Source organism: Vicugna pacos, chromosome 5 (genome assembly GCF_048564905.1).
Source record: "Vicugna pacos chromosome 5, VicPac4, whole genome shotgun sequence".
Lineage (NCBI taxonomy): Eukaryota > Metazoa > Chordata > Mammalia > Artiodactyla > Camelidae > Vicugna > Vicugna pacos.
In genome coordinates, this window is record NC_132991.1 from 55,110,982 (window position 1) to 55,135,608 (window position 24,627).

A 24,627-nucleotide genomic window follows, 5' to 3' on the forward strand; every position below is an offset into this window, starting at 1 on the left:
CAAGACTGCAACTATTTATAGAGCACAAATTGATGAGAATGACCTGAAGACTAGAAGAAAAGATCTTCCACAACTGAACACATACAGAAGGAACACAACCAGATAGATAGGAGGGGAAAGATGCAGGCTAGTGAAGAACCGCTCCCCTGGGGAGGCAGCCCAAGAAAGGGAGAATAATCACAAGCACAGAGGTTCTCCTCAAGGAGAAACGGCTCCCCAGCAGAGTCCTACAGATTTTATTCCAGTCTATTTAAACTTCAGAATAAACTAAGAATCAAGAACATCTTATGAAAATGATTTTCAGATCAGAGAGATTTAAAGAAAATAAGTCATCCAGAGAAATTCCCAGGGATATTTTTTTAAAATGCCAAACAGTGCTCAAAGTGCTCAAAGTTGAGGAAAAGACACAATCCATTGTATGAATGCTGAGAACAAAGGAAATAAAACTTCCAAATATGAACCTAGCTTAACTCCTCTCCCTTCCAAGTGTTGGTGGGTCAGCAGAGTTCACATACCAATTCTGAAACAGTAGGTTTATGCTGTTAAAAATCATATTGAATGATTTTCTTTTCTTAATCAATTACTAACTTTCAGCTTTGGCTGCATTGTTATACCTTTTTATTTTCTTTCAGTCCCTTTCATTTCAGGGCCCAATCTCCCTTAAAAGCAAAACGTCTGCAAAATATATAATACATATTTTACACACTGAAGTTCTCAGACATTTAAATGTATATAGCTCCAACGTGCATTAAGAAAATAATGATCCCTTGGAATGTAAGGTTAGTTCATAATAGAAAAGCCTCAATAAATGCACTTTCCAGAGAAAGACAAATTATTTTCAGGATAGCACCTTACTCTTTTCTCTAGTCTTGTATTCGGTGACATTTCTTTTGATTTAGTAACAGGTTATTTTGTAGACAGCTATATCTTTTAATTCAAGTTACTTTAACAAGGAATCCTCCTATATCAATAGACATCACTGAGCATGCACCAGGATCAAAGACAAAGCCTGGAAAAAATAAAATGTAAGATAAAATAGGAAACATTGAGTTGTAGTATGTGAGTTCATGTGAAGTTGTAGGACTTCATCTTATAGTGAAAAATGGAAAAAAATAACGATACAAGTAGTTAATTGGTAAGTAACCTGTTCTATCAATTTTAACAATGACTTGTTTATTTTTGCAAAATAATGAAAGCATTAAACATACTATATTTGAAAATTAATCAGCAATACAAATTCCAATTAAACAATGTCGATTTTTACAAACTTGATTCCTTGCATTGTTTAAACAGTAGAATGCTAATTAATCCTCCTTTTTAAACATGATGTAGTCACTCAAGTGCAAACATCATGATCTACTCTTCAGATCTTTCAACCTGAGACTTGCTTATGAATCATTTCAGAAGCTGTAAGTGCATACAAAATTTTAAGAAATAAAAACAGTACATGTATGAATGTGTTTAGAATATTCAAAATAATTTACATGCAATGTAGCAAACCCTGTGATCTAGATAAATGTTTTAGTTCTTGGCCAAAATAGGATATGTTTATGAAGCAGAGACCCTGTGATACCTTATTAATCAAATCACGTAGAATTCCATCTGTACACATACAAGTCCACCTGCCAACTGCTTTTATCTTATTGGAAATGAGGTCTACTGAAATGACAGAAATCATCCTCTAGGCTTTTCTTTTTTATGTTAATAATCATTTGTAGTTAGTTTCCTATTCTACATTCTTCCATCCTTCTACAAAGTTATACTAATCTCTATGCTATTAAAGGTAAAGATGCCTATACAAAAACCTTACATATATATGATCTGAGACCAAATCTTGCTTTCCTATATTCCTTATCACCAGAGTCCAGTTGAAGACAGAATACAATATATTCAATGCCTATGTCAGGATAACTGGCTACTGGTAACTACAGCTTGTATTGGAGCAAACTTTTAGAGGCATCAATCTTGTGAAAATGTTATAAAGAGGACTGACAGCCATCCAATCCAGTCCTAACTGGATATCACAGTGAATCTCACCTATTCCCTGATAATGTTCTCTCATCTGGTTGCAGTTTATTTTTAATTCCTCATTAACCTCTCGATATTGCTCCAGTGTACTGTAGAAAAATTATTTTTCCCAGGCTACATTATATAATCTGATCTGAAACAAACTCATATCTGTCACACTAGAAAATAAATGACACTCCCAAACCACAAGCAATCAATGCAAATTTTAAAAGTCTACTGTACTATAAATATACTCTCCCTCTCAGTCTCACAAGAGTAACACCCCAGTAAACCCCTTCTTTCCTGCCTCACCTGTATATAGTCATCACATATATATTCATATACTAGTGGTCTTACACTAATACATTCTCTATAAAATTTGATTTTATCTTTGATATTTTGGAAAACTGAGATCCTTTGGAAAATGCCCTTTTTGTGTTATTTTTTATTTGTGACAATTAATGGGCTGTTTGATACTTACAGAAACTATCTCATTGTGTCACTTTATTAACTTAGAAAATACAGATAAAGGCATTAAAACCAGTCTCTTTATAATAAAAGCCTTTGAATAAAATTCCCTGCCATATCTTATATTAACTCTTCATTTGCTGGTATCTTTATAAATTGCATAATACTTTTATATTATAATTTTTATTTATTACAGGAAAAACTAAAGAAGTGCAAACATCAAAGTAATAGTAAACTTTAAAGTAGTTTTACTATTAAGAGTTGATATTAATTTTTTAACTTGAAGACTGGTATTTTTATAGTTGGATGCAATTTAAGTGTTCAATAATAGAAAATTTTTAACATAAAATATTCTATATTCATAGCATATAATATTATGCAGAAATTAGCAATAGTGCTATAATTCACATTTATTAACATTAAATTTTATTGAAATTAAAACTATGTATTATAGAAAAAAATGCACGTACATGTGTATGTGCATGTATGTGTATTTTTTAAACAGAATTTACTGAGGTATTGGTTTAAGGAAAAATTCCCCTTTTATCTTTTTTCTATTTCCTAAATGTCTAACATGAGCATCGATTATTTATGTAAAAGTATAAAACAAAATTAGTTGAATTGATGAAAATATTTCTGCCTACTATAACATACATTTGATCTTTGGCTTTCATTATTAACAATTTATGAGTGCTCAGTCACAATTGATGTGAAATTCTATGACAATATGTATCTATTTTGCAGATTAATAAAATAAGTTTATTATTCCTTTTGATAAATTTATTTTAATTAGGCATAGCCATTTTTCAGGACACACAAAGGCATGTCCTGTTCACTGCAATAAAAACAGAGAGACTGAAAAAGCTTCAAGCTGGGATGGAGACGTAGCAGAAGGGAACAAGGCTCAAACACAGTTGCAGGTCTTGGAAGGAAGCACAGTCAGCGGCAATGTATTATCCCCAAAATATAATACCAGGTAATATTTATACTACACCATACAAAGGGAGAATTCTGCAGAGTGGGAAAGGAGTATGAAAATGATACCAATAGAAGGTGATAAAGAGAGCTATACAAGAAGAAAAAGATAATTAGTCACCTAAGAGATGTCATTAGGTGGAAATGTATTTGCCAATTTGGGCCATTTCGAATGTCTATGGAAATAAAGAAATCTTGAGAATAAGATGTGATAGAGAACCAGATTCCACTTTTTTAATGGAGTGTTTTTTGAGGTGAAACAGGTATCAGGCAAGTTATCTAGAAAAGTGCTTAGACACAGTGACAAGATGGATGTTAGAAAATGATCTGAGGCATTTTACAGAAGCAGGGTGAAGTTAAAGCCAGGCTGGAAGCAACTGTGACAAAGAGAACACAATATAATTAATATTATATATAGAAACAGAAAGTAAAGGAGTAACAGTGGTTAAATGAATTAATATATTTTTGTATACGTCAAAGAGGGTAATCTGTGTTACTGAAAGTCAACTGATTGTACATGTTAATTATGTCTACATAATGCCTTCATAGCTACATCTAGACTAATGTTTGACCAAGCAGCTAGGCACCATTGACTAGTCAAACTGATGCACAGAATTAACCATCACAATAGGTGAGGAATATACAGTAATTCTCTACAGTATCTAGATTTTTTCTCTAGGTCTAAATCATTCCAGAATGTAAAACATTTTTAAAGAATAAATATAACATGTATCTTAGTGTAATAAAGTAACATTAAAAATGTTAATATTGAATATCTAAATACCAAAATTTAATATGTGAAATAATTATTTGGGGTATATTTTGAGGTAATTCAATTTGTTTCTTAGCCATCTCTGTCTAATACCATTTTTTTTTTAGAATAAAGTACTTTTAAAAATATGGTCTGAGTTTCATTCTTTTCAAAAAATTGTCTGTAATTCTTCAAAGTTACATTTAATAATTAATTTGAAACTGTGGGTATTGTCCGTTGACTCTTCTCTGTTCACCATGTTAGCATGTTTTAAACTTATTGGACACTATTACCTGAAAATTATCTTAAGTTTCTTTTTCTTCCATTTCCTGAGATAGAAAAATTCATGGGGATAGAATATAAAATCTCTTTTTTTGTGACTTTAATTCCACCTTCAAAGAGAGCTCTCATGTTTCCTCCTTCACTTCCAGTTGTCTTCTTTTATTTTCACCTTAGTTCCCTGCCCTTCACTTTTCCCCCACCAAAGAAGCAAGGAATGAAAGGAAATTAAATTCAACAAGAAGATATTCTGCTATTTTATTTTTCTAACCCTCAAACTATGCTTTAAAAAAATCAGTTACTCTTGTGTCACATCCTTGTTTCCTCTCCTCACTGCCAACTGACTTCTACCAGATCAAATACAGAAAGAGAAGCTAACTGGCCTATTTTTGGACAGAATTTTCTACTGCTAGTATTAAGAACAATGGACAAAGATTTGTTTTAACACCTTAGAATTAAGTTTCCAAGATTTTGCAAAAGTAATAAAAAATATGAATTAAATGTCATCTCCAAATTAGAATATGTTGTGATCTCCAGAATAGTGTTTTTGACAAATTTTTACTTGAAAATGAAACAATTAAGACAAAATGCTAACATGATTACATTTCATTCTTAGTCTGTTAACTACATTGAGCAGCCCAGTCTTTATACCAATTATACTGTCTTAAATAAAATATAGAACTATTTTACATAAGATTTAAAATCATTATAATGTTAATCTCATAATTATAGTTATGGGACTGAAAAGATACAAATATTTTTAAAATGCAGTTAAATTGATTTTAGTGTGATAATATTTTTTCAGAGATTTAAATATCTTTTTTCCAATGTTTTTATCTTTAAAAGTGAGATAAATTGGATAAGTCTTAGAATAATTACTGGAAATTTCAGGATTTACAAAAATCATTCACTCTGTATGTTTTAAGATCGAGTGAAATGTGAAAAGATAACTGAAACTAACAGGGCAAACCTAGGTGAATAAATACAAAAGTTACAGTTTACAGCTTTATAATAACACTTATTAGTTTGTTATATGCTGCTAATTGCTGGAAGTTTCATAAGTACACGTAATGTGAAGGATACTACTAGGTGCTGAAATTAATTTATTCTAGAATAAAAGTATTTTAAAACAAACAATTACGGCTAATTTCAATAAGGAAAAGGCATTTATATTCACTCCCTTAAGAAAGATGACAGGAAAGCAACTACAGAGGGGATAATATGGAAATTTATGCAAATATACTGAATATGTGAAGAGCACACTATTAAATTTAGGCAATGAAAAGACAGGTAAAAGTTACAATTCACGACGACTTGTGCACTGGGAATTGTACACCTTCCTGATTGCATTAATTGAAGACTAGATGAGATAGTGATTGTGCAGATGTCACTCTGAGTGCTGCATAGATGTGCACAGCTGTCAGCAGCAGGTATGCCACTATTGTGTTTAATTTCTATATTATATGCATGTACCAGTGTGAGATGGACAGGCAATAAAATATATTCTTGTCCTAAATAACTTAAATGGGCTCCAAAATACCTAGAAGAAGCCCATAGAAAACAATTCTACATATGTAACATGGAATGATAGTAAAGAAGAATTTGTCAGATTAGAAAAGCAAGAGATTACTTCTCATATTAAAAAATTATGCTGAAGCAGATAGTTGGTATTTAAAAGTCGTATCATACTTATACTTGACATGATTCATTATATTGATGAGAATAATGGGTAATATGGTAACTTGGAACATTTATAACAGCTGAGAATTTTGTGAGAAACTTTGAAAACTAGTGGTATTTACTAGTAGTAAAAATTAGCACACTTTCAAGGGCTTGAAATCATTCAATGACACATACTTCCTTTGTGCTTCTCTTATTACCTACTATCTCTTAGAAGGTCAGTAGGAGAAAATTATTTTTAATGTTACAATTTGGATACTATTCTGATCTTTAGATCTAATTCCTGAGTGGCTATTTAAATATCAATTTTCAACAGTTATAACAAAAGTTGACATTTGTATGTTAGCATTTTGTTACTAAGGAATAATATTAAGTGACAATGAAAACTTGGGAACACAGTTGTGAAATATTTCTTACTTCGTTACAAAATTTTACTTATTTGACCTTCTTCCTTTTATCAAGGATTAAAATAACACAAAAATTCTATGACTATATAATATGAAGGAGTATCATGTAACTTTCTTGGAAGAAAAAATACAGCATTTCTCAATACAGTATGTACTTCAATAAATTTTTTCAAAGATTATAGTGGACTTCTATTAATCAATTTGTATCATCTTTCCAGTTTTATTGCCCAGGCTATTTCACATTTGTAAGATATTGTGGAGTTTTGGTCGTATCAACTGAATCTAAGGATAAAAAAGGAAATCCCTTGGTCAATATTATCCTCAACTCTCAAGTTTACTATTGTTTACATCAGTTAATTTTTTAAATAATCACTGGTTGTAAGCAAGGACATGTATAGAATATAGAACAAATAGTTCTGTACAAATCCAATATAGGACTTATGAACAGCACTATGGCAGAATTGCATGGATTATTTTGATTGTTTTATGAAAATTATCCATATAATGAAAAAAATACTTATTTTTGATTCTTTACTCTTTAAAAATTTAATTGACTGAATAGACACAGTGAAACAAAAATACTACTTCATTGGTTTGTCTGATTCAGAGCTTCATGCTATTTGAATATGATAGGTAGATGATTAGATAGATAGATAGATAGATAGATAGATAGATAGACAGACTTTCAATCATTAAATATATATGTTGCCAGAATAAATGGAATTACATATGGGTTCATTCCAGGATAATAGTGAAAGGTCAAATATATACATTAACATTATGATTTCTTTAGAAAGTATTCATATTTCAGATCTTTTTACATTAACATATGATGTTAGCTTGGACTATGTAAATGTAAGCTATTAGGTTTGAATACTTATGTAATTTGGGGGTTGGAGCACAATGTGTCACCTATCTTAATTTAGTGCGTTTTGAAGGGGAAATAGTTGCTATACAACTTTTTCCTAATTCACAGACACTCTACAAACTTTTTTAGAAAATTTTTAAGGTGCTGTTAAAAGACAAGACAATTTAAAACCATTGGTTCAAGAGAAATAAAGATTGTGAGATCATAAAAGGACAAAAAAAAATGATGAGTCATAAAATGGTCTTAAATCAAGGTCCTCTATTCCCTTTTATTTTTTGTCTTTTTAATTGTTTTGTTTTGTTTTATGGAAACTCAAATATTGTTATCTAGATAAGGATGATAAATCAGAGTTGAACATCCTAAAATACAGAGTATAGAGGAAATCCTTTTATTGAAAAATTAGCTTTCAGTGATTTGTAAAATCTTGAACAGAGTATCTGCATATTTTTCTACAAATTTTTAAAAAAATTAAAAAGAAAAATAAACCTCTTTTAATATCAGGATCACTTAGGGAGGCTGTTTGACAGGAGATCTGACAAATTAAATTCATTGTTTTGTTGATATACCACAATTAAGATTTTTGTTGTTCCAGCTTGCACACTCAGAAGCCTGATATTGTTAAGACCTGTTGGCACAGATTCACGTAACTAAAATCATGAAGTTGCTTAATTAGTGGACATGTTAATTTATTTATTTTTATTATAAATGTAACTGAAATCTATCAGTATCTTCTTCTCACCATAATCAATACAATCACTTCCCACAGCTAGATTACATGAAAAGCCAATTCCTACTCCTAAATTTATGTGAGCATAAAATAAAGGTAAATAAAGCTAAGGAATCAATATACGTCTGATGGTATTAATGCGACTATATTCCTCTGGTTTAGAATATTGGACCAGCATAATTGTAGACTACTGGCTAAGACCTCATCTCCCCTGGTGAAGGCTTGGATGGGTACTGTTAGTTTCCATGGGTGAAGCTACTTTTGAAATTATCTTGAAATAAAATCACTTTTCACTGCAATATAGAGCATCTTACATGATTTCAAAATTATATACATGATACATGGTTATTTTAGGATGTATCGGAATTTCAAAATAGCAAAAATGTAAAAATTATATGCCATTTCATTCTATTCGCTAGAGTGCTTTTTTTTTTTAACTGAAGTATATGCAGTTTACAATGTTGTGTCAATTTCTGGTATACAGCATAATAAATATTTCAGTCATACATATACATACATATATTTGTTTTCATATTCTTTTTCATTATTTGCTAGAGTGTTTTTGTCAACACTTTGATATGTCCTTCTAATTAGCAATTTTAAAATGCTAAACGTCTATCATCAAGTGTTCTTTTTATGTTTTTAAATGATTATTTCTTTCTTCATTCCCTTCCTATAGCATAATTTTATGTATTTTATACTTTTCACATATGGATTGGAAAACTACATTTTGATGAAGCAGAGGAACAGCACTCCATCTTTATCAGCCGTAAGAGCCCATGTATTCTTCATGTAATTATTTTTTCCCACATTACACCTCCAAAGTGCACTTTATCTAGTGTTCAAGTGACTCTTGTGGGTTTTGAAATGGTCAGTATAAAAGATCCTTGTCTAGGGTCAGTACTAGAGGTCATATCTTAATAGCTGCTAGGTAGATAGAATAAGAAATTAAGAATACCAAATAATTTTGGTTTCTATTATTTCAGGAGTTATAAGAAGCAAGAGTTATGAGTTTTGTAAAGTTATACACATATCTGAGGTAAGAAAAACACATGAAAAGATTTGGAAAGGAGCAAGAAAGATGATTTTTTTTTACACTGATTTTGATAAATCATTGGAATTTCAAATGTATCCACATCTAGTACTAGGCTATTGGATTTATAAATCTGGTTATATCAGTTTGAAGGTGAGAAGCTCACCTGATGCCACTTCAAACAATGGCTTGGATTACGTTGAATTAAATATCTATTAGAGTGAAAGTAGCACGAAGCCAAGGGGATAGGGTGAAAATCAACACATTTGGATAACTGAAAGAAGATATTTATGAGAAGTGAAAGGCAAAGAGAGAAAAGCAGAAGACAGTAGAAAACAATTTCAAGAAAAGATAATAACAATAAATATCAAAGAAAGGTTAATGTGAAAAGAAAAATAAAAATCTACATTCAATTTGTTCTTTTTTAACGGCTGACTGTTCAGAGTAGTTTTGGTGAAACTGAGGGATACATGGGAGATAAATGACTAAGTGAACTGGTGAGCATACACCTTACTTTCAAGAAGCTCAACTGTTAAGAATGACAGAGGTGATAGGATAAGGACTAGTAAATAATTTGAGGTTGAGAACCTAAAACAAATATTAATAATCAGGAAAATATTAAAATGCATGAATTTTATAAAGGGAAATTTGAAGACAAGAAATAAGCAGAGTTGAGTGATGAAATCAAGGTCACTTTGAAAGCAGCTTTTAGTAAGAGTGGGACAACTGATCAACTGTGCTAGGAAAAAAGAGAAAAAAATAGTATTTTAGGGAATGGAGAATAGGGTGAAGACATTTATTCCTTTATATATCCTAACCTTAGTAACTTAGAATGTGGCCTTACTGGAATAGGATCTTTACAGAGGAAATCAAGTTAAAGTGAGCTCATTAGGGTGGTCCTTAATCCAATATTACTGGTATCCTTATAAAGGGGGAGATCTGGACACAGAGACATATACACAGAGGGGAGACGATGTAAAGAGACAAAGGGAGAAGACGGCCATCTACAACCAAGGAGAGAGGCCTGGAATGATGCTGCCTTCAATCTTCAGAAGGAACCAACCTTATTCATATACTGAGTCTGGACTTCAAGCCTCCAGAACTGAGACAACACTTTTCTGCTGTTTAAGCCACCCAGTTTGTGGTACTTTGCTACGGCAGTCCTAGCACACTAATACAGGGGGATAATAATACATCGGTAAAAAACAATAAATTAAAAGATTCTATTTAATTAGTTTATAAAAATGTCCAGTGATTTTTCTTCCCCCCTAAAAAAAGACTAAAATTTTTCCTAAGTATGCAACAACTGCTTCAAATTTTTCATTTTATTTTATGAATATGCAACATAATGAATATGTTTTCACTTGAATTTATATAATGACATTGAATTTATATAATGACAGCAGAGGTTAATACTATATAATCTGAGCTAGATGGAAAGGATTCTAGGTAATAGTCCTAGTTCTACCAAAGTCTTAACAATAATAGTGAACTAAAAACATATAATTTTTCCTCAGTAATTAATTGGATATAATTCTACCCACCTACCCACTTCATCTGATTATCATAATAACCACAAATTTTTCAAAACAAAAAAAATTTATAAAATACAAATTTGTAACAAAATTAACAATTAACATTTACAAAAGTATTTTACTAACAAATTAGAAAAATGTAACTTGGCATATTAACAAAAATATAGACTTTTATTGATGTCTTCAATCATTCAAAGTACAATCTAAAAGGGGATAAGTTTTAATTGGCAAAATTTTAGTTTTATTTTCATATAAATTTAATTGAAATGGCTATAAACAGAAAATAAAAGTCATTTAAATTCTGTACACTCTTAAAGCAGGGAGCATCTGTCAGCATAATAGACCCTTTAGCCTCCTGCTGGGCAAACCCAGCTAGTAGACATTTTAAAATTGACTGAGTTTGAGAAGAAGCAATTTTTCATGCAAAAGCTGGCAGTTAAGGAGGAAAATGTTTTTATCCTAATTGGATTGGATTTGACCACTGGGATTTTTTCTATTCAACACAATAAATTTAGAAACCTTTTGCAAATTTATACCACTCAGGATTTTCCTAGTTACCTGATAAGTTACCGAACTCAGCTGATGGTGCTGCATCTGCTCTTTGCTTCTCTTAATAGTTTTCTGCACTCTTTCCCTTGTGGGTTCCTGAAGAGTATAAGGAGGGAATCCGGGTTTATTTAGCAGATGGTGTCTCCTGCTAATGGCTGACGAATGGGCACCCCTTGAAGATACTATTTGCTTTGCTTCTCTCTTAACTTATCCTGCTTTTTGAGGGTGTGTTTTGAACCTGTCAGGAAAACAGCACATGCTTCAAGAGTTACATTTGCAATGTAATGCCAATTGTTTCGTCTTGGTTTACATTTTTTAAAGCAATTTGGGATAATATGTTGCAAACATTGATTATGTTTAGCAATCAAAATTTATAGTTGATTAATTAGTACTAGTACCTAAACTGGTATTACTTTTTAAGCCTGCAATGAAAACTGTGATACTTGGATATATACTTGGTTTAATAGTTATTATTAATGATTTTCCCTTAAAGTATAGAAACACTCATGCACACACACACAATCACATATACAATCATATGATTCATTATTTCCATTGGTTGAATTTTTGAATGAAAATAATTAGTATAAAACCTAGTTGAATACATTTAATGATGATTTTTTCCCTGAAATAATGCTAACATAAATTATTGTAAAATTCCATAATCTAGTAACTAGTATATTTTTATATAACTTTGAATGATATTTTTCTATTAATTTGGATTGAAAACTGGCACCTGAATCAGGGGTAAAAAACACAATATATACCTAAAAGAGGGTTAAAAAATTGGAGGCCAGACCTCCTAAGTGGGGCTAAATAAAAAAACAGTTATACTAGCTCTATTATCCAGAAATTGTATGTGCATCTCCACACAGCCCCCTGAAGTTGTATATGCAGAATTCTAGAAAAGAAAGAAGTTTTAGAATTCTCCAAAGAGTAGGATGGCATAAAAACAAAAACAAAAAGAGACAAAAACAACAAAAAAAAACCTACTAATAAAAATTGGAAAAATAAACATTGGAAAAACTGACACAAAGGAAATGGTGGTACATCATTCTTAAGTCACACGTCTGCCTACTTAGGAAGCAAAATTACTGACCAGCCATGTGCCTATTTGATCAAGGAAATGAAGATTTAGGGAGAAGGCAGGGTGAGAAAAAGGACCTCAGTGGATCTCAGTCCATTCCCAGCATCTGCTTTGTTTTGATTAAGACTGTGTTTCCTGCAAATCAAGTAGGCAGAGCTATGCAGTAGAAAAAAGGCCAGATATGGAAGAACTTTGAGAGCCATGGTTAGGTATTTAGACTTTATCTTAAGGCCAGGAGAATTACAGAAGATTTTTAAACAGGAGAATGTCATAACTGGATTTTTGTCTTGGATTTAATAGAGAATGATTTGGATTTAATAGAGACTGGTCGAGAATGGTCTGAAGGGTAGAAGCACTGAATCAGTTAAGGTTTGTGTTTATTGTTAGGTTTTGTGTGTGTGTGTGTGTGTGTGTGTGTGTGTGCGCGCGCATGCGCGCGCGCTTTGCAGTAATCTGAATGAGGAATGATCACTTAGGCTCAAGTGTAGAAATTGTTGGAGATTGGTCAGTGATTAAACAGGTCTTTATGGAGAAAGTTTAGGAGAATTGTTAGCTATTAAGTGTGAAGCAGAAGTCAGAGGTAAAACCCCAAGATCCTAACTTAAGTTACCAGAAACAAAAAAATTAGACTTTAGGGAAAAGGTGATATATTCAGTTTCAACATCATTAATTTGAGGGACATGTGATAATCTGAAAGTGATTTCTATGGGAGATTTTTTGTAAAGAATTGAAAACCATTTGTATTTGGTAGGATACAACCAGAAAGCCTTAGAAGTTCACAGAATCTACCACAGTGTAGTAGGTTCTGAACTCTACCTAACTGTTTCAAGTGATCAACAGCCTACGAGCCTGTTTAGTAGTAAAGAAGATAAAAATTTAGGAATCCCTATAGACAACCTGACCAGGGATATCTGAGTGTTAATTTGCTGAAATTATTCCAAGAAACAAAGTTGAACAGATATTTTTCTCTAATACAGAGTATGAAGAAGAAAAGGGCAATTTTTGAACAATCTGTTGTTATGTTTTTAGAATAGCTCAATCACATAGGTAGGAATCAAAACAAAGTCGGTTAAGGTGCTTCTGCTGTACTCCAGGTCTTTCATTAGTGAAGTGATCTTAGAAAAATTACTCATCCTTTCTGGGTTTTATGTTTTTTATTCATCTCATAACTTGTAAAGAAAAAAAAATGGGCAAGACAACTCCCAATTAAAAACTAGTTTATAGACTGACCCACTTAAAAAAATACTTCATAGCTGGTGGGAATGTAGTTTGGTGCAGCCATTATGGAAAACAGTGTGGAGATTCCTCAAAAAACTAAAAATAGGCTTACCATATAATTCACTCTGGGTATATATCCAGAGGGAACTCTAATTCAAAAAGATAATGCACCCCAATGTTCATAGCAGCACTATATATAATAGCCAAGACATGGAAGCAACCAAAATGTCCATCAACAGATGACTGGATAAAGAAGTTGTGTTATGTTTATATATATAGATATGAATACAACTCAGCCATAAAAAAGAATAAAATAATGCCATTTGCAGCAACATGGATCGACTTAGAGATCATCATTCTAAGTGAAGTAAGCCAGAAAGAGGAAGAAAAATACCATATCACTCATATGTGTAATGTAAAAAAAGAACAAGAGAGCACAGTAATGAACTCATCTACAAAACAGAAACAGACTCGCAGACATAGTAAACCATCTTATGGTTACCAGGAGAAAGGGGGTGGGAAGGGATAAATTTAAGGGTTTGAGATTTGCAAATGTTAGCCACTATATGCAAAAATAGATTTAAAAATTCTTCTGTATAGCACAGGGAACTATATTCAGTATCTTGTCATACCATTTAATGAAAAAGAATATGAAAATGAATATATATACGTATGTGCCTGACTGGGACATTGTGCTGCACACCAGCAACTGACACATTGTAACTGACTATATGTCAGTTAAAAAAAAATAATAGAAGAAAAAAGCTTCTGCACAGAAAAGGAAATAATCAAAACTTGAAAAGGTAATCTATGGAATAGGAGAAATTATTTAAAAACCATATATCTGATAAAGAGTTAATAAAAATATATAAGGAATTCATATAACAATATTAAAAATACAAATAATCCAATTAAAAATGGGCAAAGGATGTGACGAGACATTATCCCAAAGACAACATACAGATGTACTTTATTATAAAAGATAAAAAAGATTTTTTAAACTGTTAGTATAAATATATTACAGATACATAGGTAAGAAGTTAAGCAATCGAATATAAATTTTTTGAGCATAGATAAAGTTGTAGGAGAAACAAATCATTATATTCAGTCAGTTGATATTTGCTACCTCATCATTCATTGGATATGGGACAAGGAGAACCTATTAATATCTTATTCTTGAAAAAGATTAATGTTAATAGAGACATCATTTTTAACATGGAAATTAAATTTTTTAAATGCTAGTGTATGTCTTTTAATTCAAAAATATAACTGAATTAATAGATTTTTTACTAAGATTTCTCTTACTCAAGTTGCAATTCAATTCACTTAATTTACAACTTTAATTTCACTCACTTTGTCATTGCTACAGAAAAATTAACAATTAGTAAAATATAATTTTTATTGCATAAGGCCACAAAATCAGCTTATGTAAGACTAGTAAAAAGCCTCTTAAGTTATTGCAAACAGTTTCACTATGCATCTTAAATATGTATTCCTTACACAATTAATTTCTTAATGAACCCTCTCACATAGAGGAAACTTGAATATATGGTCATTCTATTAGTCGATTCTTTTGTAAAATAGTTTTCTAACTAGCTTCTTCAAATGTTCAATATTCAGATTTTAGTTTTAAAGCATAAAGTGATTTCATTCTATTGGCAAAATAAAACAAAACATTACAAATTGATAAAATAAACTTTCACAATTATTTCCTTAAATTATTAGAGGCTTAAGAATGTGAGAAATATAATGTCCTCACATTTCAAAGTGAGCTCCACACATATTATTATTTAGCTATTAATTTTCTGTGCCACTTATTAATTCCATATACGCCTCCTGATGAGAACAAATGAAGAAACTGATGAAAAGTAACATTTTTAGGTTGTAGTTTTGTTCCTCTAACTTTCTATTCAGTTCTACTCAAATTTTGGTATTATAGAGAGAGAAAAACATAACTCAAACTGAATTTTAAAAAGTGTATAAAATATGATTTTATATAAACTTTTTCATCTCTACAAACTATAAATTCTATGTTGGAGAAATCTTCTAGCACAAGTGGCCTAAAGGGCAGATTAACAGTACTCAAAGTCACTCTGTTTAAATACTTATCAGTATATTCTTTCCCTTAAAGTCCTCTAAGGCTTATTGTCTTCAGTCAGTGAAAATTTTGCCTGTGCATCTGCCTACAGTACTAACCTCATGCCAAAATTGTTATTGCTACATAAATTAATGAATGTATGTTATTTTACAAAGTTTTCAAAACTCTATAATTGCACACAGTGGGGAAGATTATCTCATAATATGTTTTAGATTGGCTTCTATTCAAACAGAACCTGAACATTGCTGAATGTATTTCTGAAAATAGCTAGATCTGATATTAAGCTTTATTTTTTGTGTTACTGTTTATCATTAGAGCAAAATAGTTGTTTCAGTAATGTTAGGAGAATTATGAATCAACTCTGAATATCTGTACTAGAGATACAGAGTAATATATAAAATATCATCTATTCGCTTCTGCATCTTAAAAATATGAGAAAAGAAAGAAAATACATATTATGTGCATTATCACAATATGTATTAACCTAATAGATAAATGTGATATAATTCTAACTTCTAAAGCCTAGGAAGATATTACGAGGATACAAATTGAGATTAATCTTAAAAATTACAAACTGATGATAAACTCACTAGTATGAACATATCTTCAGAAGAAATCAAGAGCTACCCATAACTTCAGTACCGTCTGACTTATTCCTCCAGCTTTATTGAGATATAATTGACAAATAACATTGTATAAGTTTTAAGGTGTACGATGTGTTCAATTGATGCAAATAAAAATTAGAAAAATGATTATAACTTTAAGATCTATTCTCTTAGCAACATTTAATTATATGATACAGTATTATTAGTTATAGTCACCTTGCTAATCACCATGTGTACCATGCTGTACATTAGATCCCCAAACTAGTTCATCTTTTAGCTGGAAGTTTGTACCTTTTGACTAATATCTCCCATTTTCTCCACTCACCCTGGACCCCTAGTAACCACCACTCTACCCTCTGTTTCTATGAATTTGACATTTTTAGATGCCACATTTAAGTGATAGAGTATTTGTCTTTCTCTGGCTTATTTCATTCAGCAAAATGCCCTCAAGGCAGGACCCCACTGACTTTCATTCCATTAACTTCCCTGTTCAAGATCATATAATAACGATTCAGTCAGCTCAAGTTAAAAGTATTTTAGCGCTCTCACTTACAGTTTCAAAGAAATTTGTTCATTTAAAAAAACTCATCGCTTACTCTTCCTTGTCATGTTACAGATACGCTTAAGTTTAAAACTGGACAATTAAAATTATTTCATGAGTTGCCTCTTGAGTATAGTTTGCTATTTATTACCTTCAGTGCTGCCAACTCATGACAATTCAGTGAGCATTGTCTTGTCTTTTTCTCCTCCTTCTCTTTCCAGAACTTTGTTTAGTTAGAAGATGGAAATTTTCACTCTGTGGTTTCTCTTTACATTTTTCTGTATTCTATCTCTTTATTTCTTCATGCGGCATTCTATTCAGATTCTTAATATCTACTCTCAGTTCACCAATTTCACAATTTAGTGTGTTCTTAAATCCAGAAGTTTAGACATCATTTGTTTTGTTTTCCTATTGTGGATTCTATTTATACATCTATTTATATATATATTTCACATTATATATTTTATGTTTAACTAGATTATATAGTTATAAATCTTTTTTTCCAGGATCCTGGTTAATTTACTGTATCCTCTTATTTCTTATCAACTATACAAACATTTCTTTCATGTTTATTATTTATTTTAAAAAATATTGAATACATTGTTATTTTCTGTATCTTAAAATTTTAGCATATAAAATATTTGTAGAGCTACAGTTAAGAATGTTGCTGATGGTTTTTGTTCATATGCCTTATTTTCTTGTGTTGTTTTCAATTTTACTCTCCCAGCTGCTCATTTTCCTTGTACAATTATTTGAAGCATTTAACTCTATCATTATGTTTATTATGATCTTCCTCCAGAATACATTTTGTTTACAGCTGCCAGAGACTTGAGGAATCTACCAGTCCCTGACAATTATATACAAAATTCATAGTCTGAGTTTTGGAGTGAAAGAGGGGATCACTCAGGGGATTTGAATTTAGGGTGCAACTCTGTGTTAAGACTGGCTTCTGATTCAAAATTCTCAGGAATGAGTTAATTTCTCCCTCCGTGTCAAGGTAACTTTCATTTCTTCTTCTGGATGGAAAAGGGGCTATTTCTGTTTTGTTTTTTTTCCTGAGAGTACTGTTCATTGTGTTCTCAGCTTTATGAATCGTAGGCTTCTATATTACTTTTCCAAGTTGGCCTTAGGCTTCTGTGCAGTTTTCTTATTTCTCCTTTACAAGAGTCCATGAAACTAAAGATCAAGTGCAAGAGAATAAACAGATATCCTTAGGGGAAAATAAATTTGTATTGCTCAGTTTATTACTAGTCAGTTCCTCTTTGTTCCTGCTTTCATGTAGATTTTGACCTTATAATTTCTTAAAATTGTATCCTGTCTTTGGTGCTACTAAAATAGTTTTCTTCTTTATATTCAAGGTCTAATTAATTAAGAAATTAATTATTAAATTTGAACGCTATGAAAGACACAGTCAAGGTGTATGGCTCTTCTTATAACCAACAATGGAAGTTCACATTAATTTATTTTTTTCTATAAAAAGAAATTTTTGGTTAATTCTATGCAAAGGAAAAGGTAAGAATTATACATTTGGTTCACAGAACCCAAATCATCTCCATAAGCAACATATGATGCAGAGAATGAGACAAGAATGCCTTTATAATATCTGCGAATTTTTAGTATTTTTTCTTGTAAATATAGTCATACTGATTTTTAAGTTTTAAATATCAAAATACTTATATTAAGTATTAATAAACAACTCTTTATTTTGTTGTAATCTCTAAAGACAGAAAATCCCACTCTATTTTGTTCTCTTCACTTTTATATAACTTTATTTTCATAATATATCCAGGGAAGTCACATAAGCAACATTTTTGTACCTTTTCCTTTTTTCAGGTAGGTAGCATTTTCTGGTAAGAAAAATATCTTCCTTTATTTCTTCAGAGTTCCAAGATTATTTTATTCTTTAATATTTTCCCTTTTAAAATTTTCAAATGGGAAGATAATTAAATGGTTATTATTTTATTAATAATTAATAAATAAAATAATTTAATTCCCATGTAGTAATGAGAGTGTTGCCATTACAGAAATAGTACTGCTGATAAATGTGTAAAAGAATATAAATGAGTCAGTTTAGCAGATAAATGAATTAACTTAAAATAACACACAGGCTCTCATTTTAATTTTTATAGTAATATAACCATGAATATAAAGTATTATAAACTGGGTAATGTTGGAGGTGGTTCAAGAAAAGGTTTTCTTGAATCAGTAGTGTAGATTGACAAATGGTAAAGATGTCATTGCTTAAACTGTTTAATTACTTCAGGGGTGTCAGTATTGCCTGAAATTGCACCAGGAATCTCACTCTGGGCTGCCTGGACAACGAGCTAACTGGTAGAAGAGGCTTCTTACTTTTTACGGAGGAATTTCATTGATTTCAGCTTTTCACATACATCAAATCCTCCAGGCGTTAAGTACCTGGTGTTTTTCAGACAATTACAATAAACAGTTGGTAGCTAAACTGTATTGCTTGATACTCACATGGGCTGCTTCTCTCTCCACTGATAATATTGTTCTCATGAATGCCCTATAGAAATACACGAGCACCCTAAAGGAGAGAGAGGGAGAGGGCACAGGATCTGCCACTGGAGCACACGTCCTCTCACCACATGCCCCCAGCATACTTCTCCTTGACATACTGGGAGGACAAGGGACCTGTACCTTTGTACAGGGTATGAATGCTTTAGATCACTATATCTGATTTGTGACTAGCAGCTACCTATTATGTGTATCCATCACTTTGTGTCAGTCTAAGTATCTGCTCTGACCACATTACGCCATAATTGATTAACATGTAAAAGTGAAGAATGATCGATTGAAGTACTATTAAATACTCACAGAGGTAGGGGCCAACATTTTCTCCCCAAACTTTGTCTCTCACATCTTAGATAATGTCTACACAATGGTAGGCAACCATCTATAAAAAGATAAACTCTACTTAGGCACCATTTACTTTGTCTACCAAGATACTAAGAATTCTATTCTGTCTTAGTTTGGTTTTCCTTTTTCTATAGATTGGCAAATTGTTTTGACCTTGTATAGATACAATTTCAGTTATCATATATACACAGGTAGTATGCCTGTGTTATAGAAGGTAAATGTGATAGAAAATATGAAGAAAGGTCTAAATTGCTCCAAAACTGTTTTCTACGTCTAACCCCCACCCCACGAAGTATACATATACAATCACTCCTGTTTCCCAAAATGTTAACTATGGTTTTATTTTGGCACTGCAATAGCGACATACACATTGCCCTGTTTTCAACTATAATTTATCAAGAATGGAAGCACTGCAGATACAAATAGAAAACCAGAGAGAGGCAGTCTACCTAAAGATGTGATATATGTCTAAAAGCTATAGAAAATTTTTCTGTGTGTGACATTCTAACTGTAGCCTCGTCAACTATTTTAGCAGTTGACACGTCTTCAGGTGACTTGCTGGTGGACAAGAATCTGGGTGTATGTATTAATTAGTTGGGCTCATACTATTTATAGCTATTTGAGGTGTGCATTAGCCCTCTGCCTCCACGGGAACCATTACTGCTTTAAGGACTGGAGCCCACACAAGGCAGCTGAGAGTGTGACAGAGACAGCAGGGGCCCACTCGGAAGCTGCTGAGCCCATCTGTCATAGCACGGGTTTTAGCTTTTACTTTAAAATCAGATTTCCATTCCAAAATGCAATTTCTCCAACCACTAACTCTTGGAATATTATATATATTTACTCCGTTGCTATTTCTGGAGCAACTAGTCATGACTATCTCTGCATTAAAATTGACTGAAGAAATGTGTAGTGTGTATGTATTAAATCCGTGGGTACATTAAACTTTGCTATTTGAGATGACTGGGGAATACTGTGTTTCAAGGAATTAAGTAAATATGTAATTGTCACACACACTCCCCAAAAATGAATAATACATTTCTCCCAAGAAATATTTAAATTTGTATAAGTACTTTTCAATGTTCAGAAAGAATATAATTTATGGATTTTAAAATGCTTAAAATCATCTTTAATAACAATAACACTTTATACTTAAATGACAGTTAATAGCAATTTTCAATTGATCAAAAAATAAAATCTAGTTATAACTATTTCTGAACATATGTGTGTACTAGCATGTGTATATGGTATGTATGTCCATATACACATGTGAATATGCACCATAAATACACACATTAACATTCACTATATAGATACAGATGTATATGGTACATATATAGATATATATATTTTGTGTGCACTATATGTATGTGTATGCACATACATACACAAATGTGGACACTATCCATATCTATATGTACACACATGTTCCCATATACAAATGCATTTGTATATGCACAAATTCCTATACATATGCATATTTTTGGATATAATATTATAAAATCTGTAGTGCTTAATATATGTCAGTTTCCTCTTAGCTATGCAAATTATTTCAACTGATGATTGTTTTCCTCTCTCATATATTCATTATCCTTTAACTCATTCCAAAAATAGGTTATAGGATAAAGAACTTAAAGTGCTTGTTTGAATTAAATTGTAATTTTATGTATGATTGAGAGAATCAAGCAGGTAATGGAGTTATATATTCAATCAATGCCTCTCAGTTGAAGACAGTTTTTTTTAGAATTTTTCCCTCTCTTATCGCTCAACAATCTATTATTTCTACTAAGAATGAAATGAAAAGTGATGCAATCATTTGATGTAATGTTTGTTCACTCTGACAGGTAAATAGTCTATGAAGAGAAAAGTAGTGTTGATTTCATCAAAGAAAAAGTGTTGAAAAGCAACAGCTCTCATACGCAGCTAAGAAAATAGTCACCGCTTTTCAAATCATCAAATGCTTTCAGTAAATGTCTAAAACCATGAGATAATTAAAATGTCAACTAGCAATTTTATTAAGCATTTTTGTGGGTTTAAAACAAGAAATAAGTCACAGCATGTTTTCCCTTCTAGATCTATGTACTTGTGTTCAAAATCAGGAGTAAGCAAGCCCCCTCAGAGCTTGCATCTCTGCGTCCAAGCAGCTCCATATACCCATACGAGAGCTGACGCTGGCCCTTGTTGCCCTGACACCTCCCAGAGAAGTGCTCAGTGTTTACAAGGGGCTTTGCTGAACCGGCAACAAAATGGTGAGAATCAAAATTTGATGTATTTCATTAAAGCACAGGAAAAATTATAATTCCCAAACTACAAAGGACATGATTCCAAACTTTGGCTTTTTTACATGATGGAACTAAAAATGCTGACAGGCCTGTGTAAAGTCGCCTATTTATTCATTAGCACATCTTTACGCAGCCCAGAGTTCTCACATCTGACACATGTTGCACACTGTGTCTTAGGGCACACAAATCTGGCCCAGACACAGTTATCTGTTCTTAAGTATTTTTGTACTGAGGTATAGTTAACATAAAGTAAAATGCACCAGCGTTCTTTTCAGTGAAATCTGACAACTGATTACACCTGTGTACCTACCACCCATCTCTTGCTTAACATTTTAATGGTATTGTCAGTGTGGCCCTATGGAAATGTCAACCTGAGCAAAAGTCCTGAAAAAGTATATAAAATATAGGTCATAACCATATATTTGGTGATTATTAGGTTTGATAGCATCAATTAATTCATGCTACCTATATTTTTTTGGAACTGCTACTATGTGCCAGACAAATATTAAAAAAAAAAAAAGCTGAGTGAAAAATAGGTATCTTCCTGAGTATTTAAGTAAAGGTGGTAGATAAGGCCACATTTATAACTGTATTTTTTATTTGTTAAAAAAAAACAGTGAGAAGGAAGACCTGAGGCATGATGGCTAACCAGAGAAGTTGTTTCTATTTATTTTTGAAGGGTTAATCAGAATTTTGCTTGTGGAAGTTTCCTGAAAGTCCCACGTTTTCATAGGCTCCTATGAATTTGCATGTGTACCTTACCTCCGCCAACTTGATTTGTTCAGTGAGTTGGTATTAGTTAGAGTTTTCTATATATAATCGCGTGTCATCTGAAAATAATGACAGTTTAACTTTTCTGTTCCTGAACATGATATATTTTGTTTTTGAACACTACTGAGTTCAGCTGGCTAATTTTTATATTTATGTTTGCAAAGAAATTTGTCTACAATTTTCTTTGTGCCTTACTTGTGAAGAAATTCTTATAATCAACTTCATAATAGCTTTATAATATAATGATATTTTAATTTATTTTTTTCTACTTTCTGAAACAGTTTTAAATGGAGTGATCATGTGCTCCATGAAGGTCTGGTAAAGCTTAGCTTGGGTCTAGTGACCATAATCATCCATTTATTGCAAATTCATTTGTATGAATTTGCTCTAAATCTTTATAAAGAAATTTTGAAAATCTCCAGTTTTTCAGTGTTTTGTTTATAATATTAATTCTTCTGATTTTTTTCTGTCTTTTAAAATGATTAATCTCTAATGTTTATTACTTTTTATTAGCCTTTTCAAAGAACAAACTCTTGTTTTCTTTATTGCTTATGTCATTTTATTATTTCTTTGTTCCTTTTTAATTAGTGTCCTTCCTTATCTTTATTAATTTATTTCCTTCAATATATTCATATTTACCTGTTGTTTTTCCTAGAGCCTTGTGTTCAAAAAGTAACTTAACTCACTTATTTTTTGGACCTCAAGGACACAGAATTACAACAATCATATTTTTTGATTCATGGCACATTCTTGTCAATAGTCCATATATGAACCATGTAAAATAAAGCCATGAGATTCCACTTCAAAATCAACTTGATAAAGGTAGAAAAAGAGCTTTATGTTACAGATTGTTGTTGACATGTAGGGAAAAAATCTCACTGTGGGGATATAAAAATTGGTGTATACATATTAAAGAGCAGTCTAGAAACAGAAATTTTGAAAAAAAAATTATGTATTACAACACACTGATTTTATTTCTAAATATAAATCCTTAAGATATTCTCACACAGGTAAATAGTAAGATATGCATAAGAATGTTCACATCAGCACTGTTGTTATTGCAAAGTAATGAAAACAACACAAATCATTGGAGTCTCAAAATGTTTCATCCATATCTATTAACTGTTCATTCATTTTCTTTTTCTTTACCATATAAATGCAATCAATTATAAGTGAATTTTTCAATCATAATTCTTTCCAAGCTATAGTTTATTTCCATATGTTTCATCTTAAATTTCAGGAACCACCTTTTTCTAAGTCTTATAATCAGCTTCTTTTAATGCTTCAAATATTTTCCATATATTAGTTTTAAAATCTTTTAATCCAGCAATCTCATTTCTGAATATATATCCAAAGGAAAAGAAATCAGAACCTCAAAGAGATATCTACATTTCCATGATTATTGCAGCATCATTCACAACAGACAAAATATGGAGACACCTAAGGGTCTGTCAGTGGGCAAACTGATGCGGTATATCATTCAGTCATGAGACAGAAGGAAATTCTGTGATTTGTGAAAACAAGAATGAACCTTGAGGGCATTATGGTAAGTGAAATAAGTCAGATAGAGAAAGACAAATACTGTATATCACTTACATGTAGAAATTTAAAAAGCCAAACTCATAGATACAGTAAAACAGTGGTTGCCAGGGGCTGGTGGTAGGGGAAATGGGGAGACTTTGGTCAAAGGGTATAAACTTTCAGTTATAAGATGAACACATTTTGGGCATCTAGTGTACAGCATGGTGATTATAGTTACTAATACTGTACTATATACTCAAAAGTCACTAAGAGAATAAATCTTAAATGTTCTCACCACAGTGAGAAATGGTGATTATGTGGCGTGATGGCAGTGTTAGCTAACACTGC

At 31.6% G+C, this 24,627-nt stretch overlaps 1 long non-coding RNA gene across 9 annotated transcripts in view; it reads right to left on the reverse strand.

Annotated features, from left to right (window-relative positions):
* LOC116280595 (uncharacterized) overlaps positions 1 to 24,627 on the reverse strand; it is a 559,775-nt gene that overhangs the window by 371,652 nt on the left and 163,496 nt on the right. The gene's annotated exons all lie outside the window — the stretch shown is intronic.